Source organism: Nerophis lumbriciformis, linkage group LG09 (assembly GCF_033978685.3).
Source record: "Nerophis lumbriciformis linkage group LG09, RoL_Nlum_v2.1, whole genome shotgun sequence".
NCBI lineage: Eukaryota > Metazoa > Chordata > Actinopteri > Syngnathiformes > Syngnathidae > Nerophis > Nerophis lumbriciformis.
In genome coordinates this window covers 45,924,001-45,930,000 of record NC_084556.2, presented here as the reverse complement: position 1 = coordinate 45,930,000, position 6,000 = coordinate 45,924,001, and positions in this window count along the sequence as shown.

Below are 6,000 nucleotides of genomic sequence, written 5' to 3'. Positions count from 1 at the left end.
ATCTGTAAGTGCAAGTTAAAACTCTACTATGCAAATTGAAAGCCATTTATCAACAACACCCAGAAACACCGCCGGCTTTGCTGGGCCCAAGCTCATCTAAGATGGACTGATGCAAAGTGTAAAAGTGTTCTGTGGTCTGACAAGTCCACATTTCATATTGTTTTTGGAAACTGTGGACGTTGTGTCCTCCGGCACAAAGAGGAAAAGAACCATCCGGATTGTTCTAGTCGCAAAGTTCAAAAGTCAGCATCCGTGATGGTATGGGGGTGTATTAGTGCCCAAGGCATGTGTAACCTACACATCTGTGAAGGCACCATTAATACTGAAAGTACATACAGGTTTTGGAGCAATATATGTTGCCATCCAAGAAACGCTATCATGGACGCCCCTGCTTATTTCAGCAAGACAATGCTAAGCCACATGTTACAACAGCGTGGCTTTGTAGTAAAGGAGTGCGGGTACGTGACTGGCCTGCTTTTAGTCCAGACCTGTCTCCCGTTGAAAATGTGTGACGCATCATGAAGCGTAAAATACGACAACAGAGACCCCCGGACTGTTGAACAACTTAAACTGTACATCAAGCAAGAATGAGAAAGAATTCCACCTGAAAAGTTTAAAAAATGTGTCTCCTCAGTTCCCAAACGCTTACTGAGTGTTGTTAAAAGGAAAGGCCATGTAACACAGTGGTAAAAAAAATGCTCCTCTGCCAACTTTTTTGCAACATTAATGATTATTTGCAAAACAAAATTACGTTTCTCAGTTCGACAAGATTAAAAAAGTATATCAATTGTGAATCACACATTAATAAAGTAATTACTAAATAGGATTGTGTACGGATAGACTGTGAGTACTCTCTGGGACATCATCTGGATTGTCTGCATGTTTTTAAAGTCCCACTACAACAACCTTTCAAAAGCATACAAATAATTCCATCATTAACTAATAATTAGGAATACCAGCTTTACCATGAATTGATTAACGTGGACCCCGACTTAAACAAGTTGAAAAACGTATTCGGGTGTTATCTTTTAGGGGTCAATCGTACGGAATATGTACTGTACTGTGCAATCTATTAATAAAAGTTTCAATCAATCAATCAATCAAAGCTTTAAAATGCCTGTCAACACGTGACACATCGTCATGACAACCAACTTCCACGATCGGTCAATCTAACCGCAGGAAAATCCCAAAAGCTAGACTGTCCCGATTCATATCGCTCCAGACTTTGTTGAAGAAATAAATAGAAATAAAAACAAGTCACAAAACTGAAGGCTTGCAGTTCATAATTAGGCAGTCGTTTTTCCTGTCTAACCATTTTTCCCACAAGAAAAGAAGACTGACTACTTAATTGGAGGAATCAAATTTAGTCAAGCACCCCGTCGGCTCAAACATACATCATTGAAGTTGCCAGTGAGCAAACATCAAACACGAGGTAGCATTAATGAAGCAGATGTATTAATTTCACATTTATGAGAAGCTAAGCAACTCCCTGCTGCTCCCGCTCCCTCTCGCTCCCTCTGACAGCACTATTAATGATCTTTAATGTCCCGCAGGCAGTAATAGGCCCCACTGGGAGAGCTGAAACTCTGCCATTTGTATTGAGGATTTAGACGTAACGCGGGGAATAGGAATCAGAGATCTTGGAGACATCTCCGAGGTGCTTGATCAGGCCCGGGCCCCGCAGGAGCTCCTGCTGCTCCACCGTATTACATGACAGCCATGCAATTAAATCAAACTTTCCGCTCATAAGGGCCAGAGTGGATGATTGTCACTAACAATCCAGTTGCTTTTTTAAACACCTCTGGGAAAAAAAAAATCAAAAGCAGACAGCACAAGATGGAAGGGGAAAAAAAGCCTCAAACGCTGTCTGGCTGTGAGCAGCTGACACACGCCAAAGAGACAGACCGGAGCCAAGTCCAGGGAAGATGACTTGTCCCTGGCTAATCTCACACAAGTCTCATTAAGCTACTACCCACAATGCACCAACCAACAACACCATGCACATACTTGCCAACCATGAGACCTCCGATTTCGGGCGGGGGCGTGGTTGGGGGCATGGTTAAGAGGGGAGTATATTTACAGCTAGAATTCACCAAGTGAAGTATTTCATATACCGTATTTTTCGGAGTATAAGTCGCACCGGAGTATAAGTCCAACCTGCCGAAAATGCATCATAAAGAAGGAAAAAAACATATATAAGTCACACTGGAGCCCGGCCAAACTATGAAAAAAACTGTGACTTATAGTCCGAAAAATACGGTATATATACATATACCTCTACATCCTGAAAATATGCAAACAAAACTGTGTTTAAATAATTGATACTTCAAACTTGCATGAATAAATCTTAAGGAATATAACATAACTTGGCTTCTGAGAGCTTCAAAATGTAATGAATAAAATGCTAAAGTTGTTGATAAACAAGCAATTATTTTAATAATTAAAAATGGTCATTTTAAATTAATTATTATGATCATTTAAAATTAATTATTTCAAATATGTTTATTTTAATGTATAATTCTATTGCTGGATGTAATAAGGAGTCAGAAAAAATACAAATTAAAATACAATTAATTTTGATGTTTTTAGCAAAATATAGTAAAAATGTATTTAGTTCTTTTTTTTAAATTAATAAATATATTTATTTTTAGGTAAGATAAACATAATAATACAATTTATCTCTAGTCTGGATAATTTAGTTCTTAATTGTCACCCTGTTGTCCTCCCGTCTCTTCCCCGAGGATGGCTCCATGAGCTGGGCAAACGCCTGGAGATGCCCTACGTCAATAACACGGTCGGCGGCTCGTACATCGCCACCCTCTACTTCACCCTCAGCAGCCTGACCAGCGTCGGCTTTGGCAACGCGTGAGCCAACACGGACGCCGAGAAGATCTTCTCCATCTGCACCATGCTCATCGGCGGTATGCCAGACGCCTCGTATGGAATAACGTGATTGGGCAGGCACGCTGTTTATATCGTGGGAAAGCGGACGTGAAAAAAGGCTGTCCTCACTCAGGTCCGCATGGAGCTGGAGGGGGCGTGGCCTCCAGCTCCGGCTGAAAATCGGGATATTTTCGGGAGAATATTTGTCCCGGGAGGTTTTCGGGAGAGGCGCAGAATTTCGGGAGTCTCACGGAAAATTCGGGAGGGTTGGTAAGTATGACCATGCATCATTAGTGCAAGAAATGACCACGGTAAGACAATTTACAGATTGATATTACTACTTGTTTTTTGTGGGGTTTTTAGCAGTTCTTTATCATATTCTGCAAACATGGCGAGAAATAATTACATAATAACTAAAGTGTTATCATAGAGAGAGTCCAACATGGATGACATCCGAATTAAAGACAAGGGCAACTTGTCCAGGGTGTACCCCGCCTATCGCCCGAATGCAGGTGAGATAGGCTCCAGCAACCCCCGTGACCCTGAAAGGGACAAAACCGGTAGACAAATGTATGTATGGATGGATGGATGGATGGGTATTGGATAGGGGTGTTCCTGTTAGGATCAGCTAAGGCCTAGCAAAAATAAGAATGTTTAATAACAAAAGGCACACTCAAAGAGTGGAACAAATAACAAAAATCTCACTCAAAAGAGGAGCGGAGAACACAGGACGCACTCAGAAGGAGTGGAGAAATATACAATACAACTATACCGGGTCGGAGCCACTGGGAAGGTAAGCGTGAGAAGAGCCACAAAGGAAAATTATGTTCACAGGGAAACGCCAAGCGAGTGGAAGAAGTCCTTGGAGGTGAGTGAAACATCTGCAATCTACTCGCACTGAGACGACTGGCAGGAAAGCTTAAGTAGGTCAGTAGCAAATTGGCTGCAGGTGTGTGTGGGTGGCTCCGCCCCGGAACTCCAAAACAAAGTATTGCATAGAGGGCAGAACATAACTGTTCCTACTCAATATTATATTGAATATCAGTCTGATATCATAAAAAAACAAGTATCTGATTATAGTATACTATAAGCCATCAGGAGCTAGGAGCCACACAACAGCTGAGCACACAAGCTAAACATACAAAAGTGTACTAAATTAAACAGAATTGCAGTCTAATACAGCACATTTGTCCAAATAAACAAGTACTAAATAATTATAGTTCCATATTCCTTACACGTACAATGTTTACAAGGCAGAAGCGAATAAAAAGTATCCAGTAACAAATGCGTCTGGATCATTCAACTTACTGCATCATGAGCTTAACTACATGAATTATTGTGGTCACTAGGTGCAGCCAAAAAACAATTACAACTCTGATTCAACTTAAAGACAGCATTATTAAGTATAATAAATGTTATTTTTTCCAGTTTGTTTGTTTTTGTGCGCACTTAAAGTTAAAGTACCAATGATTGTCACACACACACTAGGAGTGGCGAAATTATTCTCTGCATTTGACCCATCACCCTTGATCACCCCCTGGGAGGTGAGGGGAGCAGTGAGCTCACATGTGCCGACGTGCCCCACGCAGACTTTTTCTCTATGGCTCACACAGAAAGCGTGACAAAGGCTGACTGCATGGACACTTTTCCACTAGCTAGAGCAGCAAGCCAGCCACTACAAAGTGTGCACACGCCCTTTTAAACACCAGAGCCTCCAGCAGAGCCCCCTTAAAGCTCAAGCTATGCCCCCTAAAGCTCAAGCCCCGCGCCCAAAAGCTGAAGCTCCACTCATTCCACCCCCAGTGTTTTGAGACTCAAGCTCCTGCACTTCCTGTTGCAGCATCCTGGCTTCCCAAGGCCCGACAGACCCTTGGCTTCTGCTTCTGCTTCCGTTGAGGTCATTGAACTCTCCCCTCAATCCAGAGGCAGCATCTTGAATCCGCTTCCTGAAGGGGGGGCTTGTGCTGTTTGATGTGCGACTGAGGAGGTACAGCTTCGTTCACCAAGGCCACCACTTCCTCCAGTCCTCTATGCAGCCAAGCTGCCACCTCCTGTATGGCCGCCGCTGCCAGTCTTACGTCCAGCAGTGCCGCTACTTCCTGCACGGTCTCCCTCACCTGTCCTACGCTCAGCGGGGCCTCCGCTTCCTGCTCAATTCCCAGCGAGGCCTCTGCCTCCTGCTCTACGCTCTACGAGGACTCAGCCTCCTGCTCTTCCAGTGGGTCTTCCGACGATGCCATCAGCTCCGCCTCTAGTGGGTCTTTCGACCACGCCACCAACTTTGCCTTCAGTGGGCCTTCCAATGACGCCAACAGCTTCGCCTCTAGTGGGCCTTCTAACGACGCCACCAGCTTCTCCTCCAGTGGGTCTTCCGACGACGCCACCAGCTCCAGTCTCATTTCCAGCTTTAGCCAAGCAGCCTGCTCGACTGCCAACCCAGCAGCCTGCTCACCTGGCATTGACCCGTCCTTCAAGTGCTGGCAGCCCTCCTTCTTGTCGGCCGCAAGGATGGCCGTTTCTTGAACACTCTCTGTACCATCAGCAGCAATGCCTTGGAGCCGGGCATGAACCTTTACAGCTGCTGGTGCCCTGCTCACGTCCGCCTCCTCATGGCCGTTCTTTAGCTGCAGCGGCAGCGGATGGCTGCGAGGCCCTCCACCCTGTCCTTGTTTTAGTCTTTGTTTGTATTTAATACCTCGTAACTGCACACTGTCTCCTGCTACCTTCTGAATCTTGAATCACAATCATCGCTATCATGTGACCCAAGCATGACAGAATCTCCCGACCACAAAGTGATTTAGTGGTAGTGTATGACAAGAAAGAAGTTTGAGTTCGAGAGGAGACTGTTTGAGGGCATGGAGGCAGAGGCACGGCTCTTCTCACCAGAGGTTCTGGAGACCTTGTTGTGGGGTCCAGATGGTCACCTGGTGCCAACAGACCCATTTTAGCCAAGTGTCTATCCCGCCCATTGTTGACAAATGCTCCAGCATCTTCGACACGTCGTTGGGACGAACAGCCCACTCAACCTCCTCCTCTACAGGTGCTTCAAGTGTGGCTCCCCTGCGCTCCAACTGTGGTCAGATTGAGTAATCCCATTTCCCACTTTGCCTCACAATT